Source organism: Eurosta solidaginis, chromosome 1, assembly GCF_040869045.1.
Source record: "Eurosta solidaginis isolate ZX-2024a chromosome 1, ASM4086904v1, whole genome shotgun sequence".
Lineage (NCBI taxonomy): Eukaryota > Metazoa > Arthropoda > Insecta > Diptera > Tephritidae > Eurosta > Eurosta solidaginis.
The window spans coordinates 65149112-65162856 of record NC_090319.1 but is presented as its reverse complement, the minus strand read 5'-3'; the positions used below and the strand labels follow the sequence as shown (position 1 = coordinate 65162856).

The 13745-nt window shown below is 33.8% G+C and overlaps 1 protein-coding gene across 2 annotated transcripts in view; it reads right to left on the bottom strand.

The window, feature by feature from the left end:
* LOC137234031 (uncharacterized) overlaps positions 1–13745 on the bottom strand; it is a 199263-nt gene that overhangs the window by 160460 nt on the left and 25058 nt on the right. Inside the window, exon 3 of one of the 2 annotated variants that reach the window (XR_010947663.1) lies at positions 11889–12104. The exons of the other annotated variant lie outside the window; for it this stretch is intronic. The gene's annotated coding sequence lies outside the window, so the exon portion shown is untranslated. The remainder of the gene's footprint in view (positions 1–11888; positions 12105–13745) is intronic. 2 annotated transcript variants of the gene reach the window in all.

The following is a 13745-nucleotide window of genomic DNA, read 5'->3' as shown; positions in this document are numbered from 1 at the left end:
AAAATTTATTTCTCAAAAAAGATTACTTTTTTTGTTTGCTGGGTTGGAGCTGTTTTGGTCGATATGTATAAAGAAAAAAACCAAGAGTTTTCTACTTTTCTCTTCTATGCATTTCGACGCATGTGTAATATTCAAAAATTGATATTTCGAAAACAACGAGTTTTGGATAATAGACATTTGACCAAGTTTAAATATGAACTGTTCACTCAATATAGAAAAAGTTTAAACAAAAAAAAATAACCTTTTTTGAGAAATTAATTTTTGAAAAAAGTCATAAATTTTTACTAAATACTAAAAAAATTTTTTTTAACTATATGCTATTGTTTATAAATTTATATAAATGTAAAAGAAATAACGCAAATTTCAAAGAAAAAATCGTGAGAATCAGTCAATTTTTGACAAAGTTATTGACAGTTGAAAAAATAGGTGAATAAAATATCGATTGCCGTTAACGAATTCAATTGCCGATAAATGCGAAAAAAATTTTTTTGGAGGCAAAAAAAAACACGTGTTTCATTATTTTGACCAAAGGACAACATATTAAAATTTCATCGAAATCAAAAATCATGTCCTGCGCGGACCGGGTGTCTTGAAATGGAATGACCTATATATGTATATAAAATGTGGGCGTGGTTATCATCCTATTTCGGTCATTTTCAATACCAATCTATTCTAGGCCCAGATTAGCTCGTGTCCCAAATTTGGTGAAGATATCTCAATATTTACTCAAGTTATGGTGTTAACGGGCAGACGGACGGACGGACGGACATGGCTCAATAAAATTTTTTTATTCGACACTGATGATTTTGATATATGGAAGTCTATATCTATCTCGATTCCTTAATACCTGTACAACCAACCGTTATCCAGTCAAAGTTAATATACTCCGTTTGCAAAGCACGCTGAGTATAATAATCCCGAAGTGATTCTGAAATTGTTCCAAATGGGTTTGGGACCTAAGTGTCTAAATGATTCCGAAACTTATCCAGAAGTGGTCTTAAAATTGCCCCAAAATTGCATGGAAATAGTTTCAAAGTGAACCTGAAGTATAATCACGAAGAGCTCCTCAAGTCTTCTCGAAATATTCACGAATTAGTCCAAAAAGTTCCATGAATGTGCGATACATTTCCATCCCCTTCAAAATTTGGTCTGAGTCCGTCAAGCCGTTACGCATGGTCAAAATGGCACTTACGTAGCTTCATATTGACTGAACAAAATTTGTTGTCACGAAATAGTTTCGAAACGATTTTGAAAATAATCCCAAAGTTATCTTATAAAGTCCTAAAAGTGCTTGGACAAATTCTCGAAATGATTCTAAAAAAATCCGGAAGTGATTCTGAAATTGTCCCCGAAATAGTCTCGAAATGCTTCCAAAAAATGCCAAAGTTATCCTAAAATTGCCCAAAATTGCATCCAAATGAATCTTAAAACAAGCAAGGAATGCTAAGTTCGGGTGTAACCGAACAGTACATACTCAGCTGAGAGCTTTGGAGACAAAATAAGGGAAAATCACCATTTAGCAAAATGAACCTAGGGTAACCCTGCAATGTGTTTGTATGACATAGGTTTCAAATGAATAGTATTAAAGAGTATTTTAAAAGGGAGTGGGCCTTAGTTCTATAGGTGGACGCAATTTCAGGATATCGCCATAAAGGTGGACCAGGGGTGAGTCTATAATGTGTTTGTACGATATAGGTATCAGATTAAAGGTATTAAATGAGGGTTTTAAAAAGAAGTGGTGGTAGTTGTATATGTGAAGGCGTTTTCGAGTTATCGACCAAAATGTGGACCATGGTGACGCCGAACATCATCTGTCGGGTACCGCTAATTTATTTATATATGTCATACCACGAACTGTATTGCTGCCAACATTCCAAGGGCTTTTGATTTCGCCCTGCAAAACTTTTTCATTTTCTTCTACTTAATATGGTAGGTGTCACACCCATTTTACAAAGTTTTTTCTAAAGTTATATTTTGCGTCACTAAACCAATCCAGTTACAAGGATTCATTACTTTTTTCACATGTAGTATAGACTTATGGCATTTTTTCATTTTTCGTAATTTTCGATATCGAAAAGTGGGCGTGGTCATTGTCGGATTTCGGCCATTTTTTATACCAAGATAAAGTGTGTTCAGGTAAGTACGTGAACTAAGTTTAGTAAAGATATATCGATTTTTGCTCAAGTTATCGTGTTAGCAGCCAGCGGAAGGACAGATGATCGACTGTGCATAAAAACTGGGCGTGGCTTTAACCGATTTTGCCCATTTTCACAGAAAAGAGTTATCGTCATAGAATTTATGCACCTACCAAATTTCAAAAGGATTGGTAAATTTTTGTTCGACTTATGGCCTTAAAAGTATTCTAGACGAATTAAATGAAAAAGGGCAGAGCCACGCCCACTTTGAAATTTTCTTTTATTTTTGCATTTTGTTGCACCATATCATTACTGGAGTTGAATGTTGGCATAATTTACTTATATACTGTAAAAATTTTAAATTTTTTGTTAAAATTTGACTTTAAACAATTTTTTTTAAAAGTGGGCGTGTTCGTTATCCGATTTTGCTAATTTTTATTTAGTACACATACAGTAATAGGAGTAACGTTCCTGCCAAATTTCATCATGATATATTCAACGACTGCGAAATTACAGCTTGCAAAACTTTTAAACTACCTTCTTTTAAAAGTAGGCGGTGCCACGCCCATTGTCCAAAAATTTACTAATTTTCTATTCTGCGTCATAAGTTCAACTAACTTATCAAGTTTCATCGCTTAATCCGTATTTGGTAATGAATTATCGCACTTTTTCGATTTTTCTAAATTTTCGATATCGAAAAAGTGGGCGTGGTTGTGGTCCGATTTCGTTCATTTTAAATAGCGATCTGAGATGAGCACCCAGGAACCTACATACCAAATTTAATCAAGATACCTCAAAATTTACTCAAGCTATCGTGTTTACAGACGGACGGACGGATGGACGGACATGGCTAAATGAATATCTTTTTTCACCCAGATCATTTTGATATATAGAAGTCTATATCTATCTCGATTAGTTTATGCCGTTACGGATTACCGTTATGCGAACAAAGTTAATATACTCTGTGAGCTCTGCTCAGCTGAGTATAATAATCTTGGAATTCATGTTCACTAAGCAATCTCGAAGTAGTGGCATTCCCCCTTTCCTGAATAACATGATGTATTCATCTTTAATTGAATGATCTGGTATGTCTTTTCTTTATTGTATGAATCGTAGTGCCCCCATTTTAATGGAAAACCCCAAAAGTCCCATTTTTGTCGCCCTTTTTATACTCAGTTGAGCAGAGCTCACAGAGTATATTAAGTTTGATTGGATAACGGTTGGTTGTACATATATAAAGGAATCGAGATAGATATAGACTTCCATATATCAAATTAATCAGGATCGAAAAAAAATTTGATTGAGCCATGTCCGTCCGTCTGTCCGTCCGTTAACACGATAACTTGAGTAAATTTTGAGGTATCTTGATGAAATTTGGTATGTAGGTTCCTGAGCACTCATCTCAGATCGCTATTTAGAATGAACGATATCGGACTATAACCACGCCCACTTTTTCGATATCGAAAATTTCGAAAAACCGAAAAAGTGCGATAAGTCATTACTAAAGACAAGTAAAGCGACGAAACTTGGTAGATGAGTTTAGCTTATGCCGCAGAATAGAAAACTAGTAAAATTTTGGACAATGGGCGTGGCACCGCCCACTTTTAAAAGAAGGTAATTTACAATTTTTGCAAGCTGTAATTTGGCAGTCGTTGAAGATATCATGATGAAATTTGGCAGGAACATTACGCTTATTACTATAAAAATTAGCAAAATCGGAGAATGACCACGCCCACTTTTTAAAAAAAAATTTTTTTTTAATTCAAATTTTAAAAGAAAAGTTAATATCTTTACAGTATATAAGTAAATTATGTCAACATTCAACTCCAGTAATGATATGGTGCAACAAAATACAAAAATAAAAGAAAATTTCAAAATGGGCGTGGCTCCGCCCTTTTTCATTTAATTTGTCTAGGATACTTTTAACGCTATAAGTCGAACAAAAATTAACCAATCCTTTTGAAATTTGGTAGGGGCATAGATTTTATGACGCTAACTGTTTTCTGTGAAAATGGGCGAAATCGGTTGATGCCACGCCCAGTTTTTATACACGGTCGTCCGTCTGTCTTTCCGCATGGCCGTTAACACGATAAATTGAGCAAAAATCGACATATCTTTAATGAACTTAGTTCACGTGCTTACTTGAACTCACTTTATCTTGGTATGAAAAATGAACGAAATCCGACTATGACCACGCCCACTTTTTCGATATCGAAAATTACGAAAAATGAAAAAAATACCATAATTCTATACCAAATACCAAAAAAGGGATGAAACATGGTAAGGTAATTGGATTGTTTTATTGACGCGAAATATAACTTTAGAAAAAACTTTATAAAATGGTTGTGACACCTACCATATTAGGTAGAAGAAAATGAAAAAGTTCTGCAGGGCGAAATAAAAAACCCTTAAAATCTTGGCAGGTATTACATATATAAATAAATTAGCGGTATCCAACAGATGATGTTCTGGGTCACCCTGGTCCACATTTTGGTCGATATCTGGAAAACGCCTTCACATATACAACTACCACCACTCACTTTTAAAACTCTCATTAATACCTTTAATTTGATACCCATATCGTACAAACTCATTCTAGAGTCACCCCTGGTCCACCTTTAAGGCGATATCTCGAAAAGGCGTCCACCTATAGAACTAAGCCCCACGCCCTTTTAAAATACTCATTTACACCTTTAATTTGATACCCATATCGTACAAACATATTCTAAAGTCACCCCTCGTCCACCTTTATAGCGATATCTCGAAAAGGCGAACACCTATAGAACGAAGGCCCACTCCCTTTTAAAAATACTCACTAAAACCTTTCATTTGATACCCATATTGTACAAACGCATTCTAGGGTCACACCTGGTCCACCTTTATGGCGATATCTCGAAACGGCGTCCACCTGTGGAACTAAGCATCACTCCCTTTTAAAATACTCATTGACACCTTTCTTTTGATACCCATATTGTACAAACAAATTCTAGGTTCACCCCTGGTCCACCTTTGTGGCGATATCTCGAAACGGCGTCCACCTATGGAACTAAGGATTACTCCCTTTTAAAATACTCATTAACACCTTTCTTTTGATACCCATATTATACAAACAAATTCTAGGGTCACCCCTGGTCCACCTTTATGGCGATATCTCGAAACGGCGTCCACCTATGGAACTAAGGATTACTCCCTTTTAAAATAATCATTAACACCTTTCATTTTATACCCATATCGTACAAACGCATTCTAGAGTCAACCCTGATCCACCTTTATGGCTATATCCCTAAATGGCGTCCACCTATAGAACTATGGCCCACTCCCTGATAAAACACTCTTTAACACCTTTCATTTGATACCCATATTGTACAAACAAATTCTAGAATCAACCCTGATCCACCCTTATGGCGATATCCCTAAATGGCGTCCACCTATAGAACTATGGCCCACTCCTTCATAAAATACACTGTAATACCTTTCATTTGATACACATATCATACAAACACATTCCAGGGTTTCCCTCGGTTCATTTTCCTACATGGTTATTTTCCCTTATGTTGTCACCATAGCTCTCAACTGAGTATGTAATGTTCGGCTACACCCGAACTTAACCTTCCTTACTTGTTTCTTTTACCGAACTTTTACGGATATGTTCAGAAGCTTCGCTTTTATTAAATACATCCCGTTTTTACTGCCGACCATTCATATAGACCTCGAACCTCGGTTTCTAGCTTACGAAACTCGGCCTTGATTTATAATTCCGATGAGGTTTTATTGTTTGGCTGTCGAAAAAAAATGTTTAAATGGCGTAGACATATACGGGTAGTGCGAGTAGATTGTGAGCTTCACTTCTCAGTCCCTTTGGAGCCGTTAGGCAGATTTGTGTGTCATTCCTACTTTAAAGCTTGAATCTACTTACAAACTTCGGTACCTCAGTTTTGCTCATAAGTGAAAGATCAATCAAGTTACTAAGCTAAGTGTTACAAGCTCGAGAGGTACCAACACTTGCAGTTATGTATATCTGCAATTTGATATTGAATATAGTCTCACTATTCAAAAGAGTCATATGTCTGTATAGAAAATAATAATTTTCTATTTAATTTTGATTAATATATTTTAAACTTTATTTTTTTAAAAGATATATTTGATGACTTAAAATATTTTAATTTTTTAATAATAAAAAATAAAAAATATAATAAGAATAAATTTAAAATATAACAAGTATATTTGTTACAAGTAGATAACTCTACATATACTCCTCCTCCAGAGAAACGAAAAATTTATTAAACGGTTTTATTTTTTTTAGTGTTAATTTGCGGTGTACATTTATTACTGTAAGAATTTTGTGTTGCGGTTTGAAAAATTTTTGAATTTAGTGTTGTAAATATATTGTAATTTTTTTGTTTTTAATTGTCAGAAAGTGTTTATATAATTGTGTTAAGTTTACGTTGGTATTGATGTAAGTTCTCAATCTTTTGATGATTCGATGCACTTAATAGCTCATTTTATTTTTTAAATGGTAAGTGTTGTTATTATTTATTTATTGTATTAATATTTATAAGTATACTAATATTTGGTTTTGTTATTGCTATATTGTTAAAGGTTTAAAATATCTTAATAGCTGTTTGTGAAATATTGTCAATTATAATGATACGTTTGAAGAACTTAGAATAAGGTTGAATGATAGTAGGTGGCAACTTTGTGTGCACAATCATTCAAAAATTAAAAACTTGTATTATGCAGAATATAAATTCAATATATAATTGTACTCAGCATAATGTATGTCCAAGTTGTTGATGTGGAATGAAAACTTGATTCCTTTATTTGTTTGAGGGTGATATGAAATTGTTATTTATTCGTGTCATGGTAATGATTTTAATATTGAGTTTTAAATATGATTTTAATAATTTCATAAATTATTGTAAGAAATCTCTTGTGATTTTTAAAATTGATTCTAGTAATAAGTTTAATTTTAAAAATTTTAAGTTATTTCTTTTTTCTGCATATTTTTGTTGTTGTTTTAGAATTGAAAATGAGGTTATTGTTTATATTTTGAGTTAGAATATTTGTTGTTGTGAAAGTTCTTGTATACATAATTGATAAATGTATTTATTTATGTACTGGAGAAGAAGTTTACACAATTAAAACATACTTAATATTACTTTAATTTTAAAAAAAATTTAATAACATTTTATATTTTTAGTGATGTCATCAATAATACGTATTGAAATAAGATAACTTGATGTCTTGTTTGTATAATGGTTTAACAAAAGATTTAGGAAAGAACGTTTTTTTTTTTATCATCACATTTAGATGTGCAGCATTTTCTTTTAACTTGAGATATTATCGTTGTATCTGAGTTAACATAAAGTTGTATTTAACAGATTAAACATTTATTATTACGAGTCAGTTTGGATGGAAAGGTAGTATTACTTGTAAGCATTTTACATACACCCACGATCATCACTCTCATTGTCAGAAGACTTATTTATCTTAATATAATAGAACTTCATTACATACATACATCACAAAAGCTAGACACAAAACGTTTAATTATTTTTGCTTTTTTATGCTTCTAAAAATAGTGAGCGCCTGTAATTAACGATGGAAGCTTTCATTATGCATACAAATTGAGGACAATAATATTCAATATTGGTATTAGTATTCATATTACACATTTTCTTTATTATGGTTGCCATTGGTTTTGATTGTTATTGAGATTTGTACCAATACCGCCGCCATCACTAACAAAAAAAGACAGAGAATTGAATGAGGAAGGTGGGGTTTGTGCATAAATAATTTTACTATCATGTATTGAGATCGCTGACGTTTGATGTTGTTGCATATGCAGTTGTAATTGTACTTGTTGTTGTTCAGCTTGTTGTTGTTGTTGATCTTGCCTAATTTGAATCTGTTCCAATTCTAATTCTTCATCCAATTGTTTCATTAATGAATCCTTATTGACATGTCAATATTTGACGGGAATGCGTAGCGTCGTGTTTAAAGTATCGGTATGTTCTTCAAGTGAATTTGTGGCAGGATCGTATGTACATTTGCTGAAACCAGAGATAGTTTAGCTGCACTTCTATTTGTGGTATTGTATTGGTCAGTAGCTCTGCGATACGCAAAGCGCCACATTCAGCAATTGTATCACATATAGACTTATATAAATTTCGGTCCGTGGTAGAATCGCCAATACAGAAAATAATAATTTTCTATTTAATTTTGTTTAATATATTTTAAACTTTATTTTTTTAAAAGATATTTTTGATGACTTAAAATATTTTAATTTTTTAATAATAAAAAATAAATAATATAAAAAAAATAAATTTAAAATATAACAAGTATATTTGTTACAAGTAGATAACTCTACAATCTGCACCGATCGCACCACTACCGCTTACATATATACATAGTGCTGCCTTCAACTTGATTTAACCCAGATATGCCCATTCATTGTACAGGAAATTTTCCATCGTGATTTTGTATTATTCCCCATTGAAATGACAATGAAAAGACGAACTGATAATGATTTAAACAAAATTTATTTTGTAAGTTGGATTTTAGAGCCGTCCTATATATAGGACATTGAACACATGGTATACTATGACATCATTTAAATTATTTCCTGTGATATGTAACAAAACATTTGACATGTACTCCAATATTACATTTTTCGCACCTTGTTGTTGCCTTTTGATGGCATGCGCCACACCTGGTTTGTTTATCTTGTGGAATTACCAAATGATCCATTCGATCATACCGCAAATCGTCGATGGAACTTTGTGAAGGATGTCCTTTTTGATAGACATTACCCCTTTTACTTTGGGTGAGCAAAGTTGTCGCAATACTTCTTCTGAAATAAAATTGATCCATTGTTCCACCATTATGTTTATGTATCTGCCAGGCATTTTGAACAGCCATATCCACACAATGAGTTTTGAGGGGAAAATACCATTTCTTACCTCTTATGGCAGTGCGGTAAAGACTAATATTTTGGTCTGAACGGTCAATCCCTCCCATGCTCTTATTATAATTTTTTACGACACACGGTTGTTCAACTTGTATGTATTTCTTTTCCTTTTGGGAGTAACGCGTGGTTAAATTTGTGGGATTCACTCCGATTGCATTGGAACAAAAGGTCACGATATTATTGACGTTCCACTGTATGAATATTATGAATATTATGTTGTTGTAAGGAACCATGACTTCATCTACGCTATGATTTTCTTCATAAGGCAGCTTCCATAAAATTTTTATTCAAGTGTGTAAACAATGGTCTTACTTTGGAAAATTTGTTAGACTCGTCTAAAGAATTGTTATCATTACAATGGATGTTGGAGACTATGAACTCGAATTTGTTTTTGTCTTGATATAGCTTCACAAACCAGTTCGTTGCTGCAATCTTTCGGGCGTTCCCAGAACATTCTTCTTCTGGGGATTGGAATGTATCCACTAATAAGCAGTACTCCAATGAAATATTTCATTTGAAATATATCCACCTGGAATGTTCTATTTCTTTGAGCTGCATACCTATTTGTCTCTCTTGTCAATATTTGAAATAACTCATCGTCAAATATTGAGTAAAAAAGAGCTAGGTGAATACTCAACTAAATCGAGAACTTCATCAGTGTTTATAAACTCAGCATCTGCGCTAAAAACTTCTCCCTTCACGAAGAAATATTGTTTTCTTTTTTTAAGAATCTTTTTCTTCGGGAGAAACTTTTCTACTTCAGAAAATGGTATGTCATCATCAGAATCCCACTCATCATGCACATTGTATTTCGAAAATACTTCAAAGCCGCTATTCATTTGCGAAGCTGGTAAATTATTTATATCAACATTATCTTCCTCGCCGGAATCCTTGTCGGTAACGTCTGCTTTTGCATTTGTTGGTGGGAATAGTGCTATGGTATCAAAATCTGTACTATCATCTTCAAAAATGGTCAAAGCTCATGTAGAGAAAATCCCCTAAAAAATGTATATGTAGTATAATATGTGCCCAATGTCCTACATGTAGGACACCAAATTTGATGCTAATAAAACAACTTCACTATAACACCAACAAAAGTTTTCTATATACATCACAGTGGACGAATATTTCAAATATACGAACTACGACAAAAAAGATTGATTTCTTATATTTGAATTAGCTAATTTTTCCTTACCACGCAAAGGTAGCGAGAAATTCCGACATTTTGAAAAAAGCACAAATTTGTAAATTAATTTCGCAGAAATGGTAGAGAAAACTAACAAAAACGAACTGTCGTCAGCATGGTAGAGACAAAAACTAACCAAAGGAGTAAAATTAGAGGTTCTCGACAGTCCGTTACTCTTTATGTAAACAACTGAGTAGGTGGACTATATACAGGACATTGGGTATATCTGGATTAAATTTTGTTTGCAAATAATGTGGTTTTGACAGCTTGACTCTTTCTTACTTTTAAAGGTAATGTTTGATTGGCTGACTAAGTGGGAAATGCTCCTACGTTTTACAATTTTGTATTAGTAATCAAAATAAGTAGTTAAACTGAAGATTGCATAAAAGCCTTTTATCCTCCAACGCGTTTCGATGCTCCCAAGTCTTCCTCAGGGAGTTGTGTGTATTTTTAACAGGCCCATTTTAAATTAAGTCACCAAAGGAATCAACAGCATATCAAAATAACTAGCAAATGCTTAAGCTCATATATCAAACAACAAACAAAACAATTGCATCATACGTTTCTTACAAGCAACACCGAAATCAACAAGCTTTAGATGGATTTCATCAGCTTCTCGCTGCGAGTGACCTACATCAAATTTCAACAATTTCGCAAAGATTGCCATCTTTGATCAGCTGATTAAATGAAAGCGGTCGAAAGAGTTGAGTTGTACATACGTGCATATATACGTACTTTCATTTCTTTTATACATCACACCTTTTGCTGTCAATCTCACTCATGTCGCGTGTTTTTCAACTCACTTGTTATCAATATTTTGCTAGCAAAGACCAAAATTTTCCATGAAATGCACGCGCCAACAACACAAAGGTCAACAAACGAAAGGTGTGTGAAAAATATTGAAAACCTTATAGACTGTGGTTGGTTGACTCATTCATTTGAAGCAAGTCACATCGTGAATTGTTGATGAAACTGGAATAACTGAGAGCAGTATTATATTACAACTGGCCGGAGCTGACTTTTTGCTTAAAACGATCCACTTAAATAACACCCAGCTGTCAGTTACTTGGCTGTAACTAGAATAATAAGGTTGGAGGTTATCCCTTTGAGTTTTGAAAGATTTTCATCATAGGAGCTGAAATTGCATATAAACGTAAAGAGTAGACAAATTTCGCTTAAGGGTTGTATTACAAGAGCATTATTTCTCTTTATTCGTTTTATATTTAGTTTAAGAGTTCATTGAATTAGCACCTGGTGAGAGTCTGCGATATTGAATCACATCAAGAGCGTGCTCTTTTGTTAAGAAGTCAATATTCAGACTAACAGAGCCTGGGTTCAGCTTTTGCAGCTTGTATTAACTTGAGGGATTCCAATTTTCAAAAGTACAAATTTTCTATGGCTTTACTTGAGGGTCGTATGTTTAACGGCCTGAAAGGACTGAAGCAATTAACTTTACGGAAAGCAAGCCAGAATAATTTCAGTTCTAGGGTAATTTGTAGTTGAGGCTTCTATATGTTATCTGTGCCGCTATACAATTAGAACATATTAAAAATATACATAAAGTGATTAGTACAGCCTTAAAATATATCTAATTTACCTTTCAAATAGTTGCCAACGTCCCCCAAGTCGATTTCCTTAAGTAGCCTTGTCAATTTTTGGTCATCTTCACTTATTACGCTTTCCTCAGCGACCAAATTTTGGGTATGAATTTACAGTACTTCACTTATGTATACAATGTTATCAATATATTGTATTTCTTCCATTTTGATATTCAAATATTAAATAATTAAAATATTTTACTCCGTATGGTTTGCTGTCGTGTTATTGAATGAAAATTGCACAGAATGCCCCGTTAGCCAAAACATAGTAAGCTTAAGCATGGCAATGTTAAATCAAGCACGTTCTACTTGATCTAAGATTGCGCACCTGGAAATCAAAATAGCTCAACCTTAATTTAAGATGACTACAACTTTGAATTAAAAACTGAACAAATCTGCGGTGAGGATACTTAGGGGTGTCATCACAGGTCATTGTGCTATCGCACCAATGCTCCGACGGTGGCGAATACCAACAAGCTCCCTCTGCAGAAGCTGTCAGGATGAGGAGGAAGAGGAGTCGATCTACCACTTTCTCTGCCGATGCCCGTGGCTTCAAAAAAAAAGGCTCAGATTTCTGGGCGCTCGCTTCTTCGACAGCCTGGCAGAGGTTGGGAAGGTGGACTTCTCGCTTCTTCTTGGGTTCATCAGGGAAAGGAAGTGGTTCGTTGAGGACCGCTAGGAGATAATGGGGCTAAACGAACTTGGCGCCACCCTGTACTTACTGAGGGCACTCACAATGGACAAAAAATGTCTCCAAGTGGAAGTGTGGGTATCGCCCACGCACGCCGTCTTAACCTAACCTAACCTTGAATTAAAAATGCATTTTTAAATCAAAATTGCTAATTTTAATTGAAGGTTCTTCATAGTTAAAACAACATTGTTTTAGTTAAAATTGAGCATTGTAGGATTAAGTATGATCGTACTTAATTATACCCAGCTGTACTTGTACACAGGGTATTATAACTTTGATTGGATAACGGTTGGTTGTACAGGTATAAAGGAATCGAGATAGATATAGACTTCCATATATCAAAATCTCAGTATCGAAAAGAAAATTTGATTGAGCCGTCCGTCCGTCTGTCCGTTAACACGATAACTTGAGTAAATATTGAGATATCTTCACCAAATTTGGTACACGAGCTTATTAGGGCCCAGAAGAGAAGAAGGTATTGAAAAAGAGCGAAATCGGATGATAACCACGCCCACTTTTTATATATATAATATTTTGGAAAACACAAAAAACCTGATTATTTAATAAATAATAAACCTAGAATGTTGAAATTTGACGTGTGGACTGATATTGCGACTCTTGATAAAAATTAAAAAAAAAAAAAAAAAAATTTTTAAACGGGCGTGATACCGCCAACTTGTGATAAAATCAATTTTACAAATATTATTAAGCATACATCAAAAATCGTTAAACCTATCGTAACAAAATTCGGCAGAGAGGTTGCCTTTACTATAAGGAATGATTTGAAGAAAAGTTAACGAAATCGGTTAAGGACCGCGCCCACTTTTATATAAAAGATTTTTAAAAGGGTCGTAGACGAATAAAATAAGATATATCTTAGCGAAAAGAAGCTTTGTATCAATAGAATTTTACCTTTTAAATTGAATTATAACATTAAATTGGAAAATACTAAAATTTTGAAAATGGGCGTGGCACCGCCCCTTTTATGACTAAGCAATTTTCTATGTTTCGGGAGCCATAGCTCGAAGAAAAGGTAGTTCATAATAGAACCATATGTATATGTATTATTGCGCAGCCTTGTAACACTATTAAGCACACAAAACAAACAACAGCATTTCAAGTGTACAGCTGGGTATGTAATGTTCGGTTTCACCAGAACTTAAAC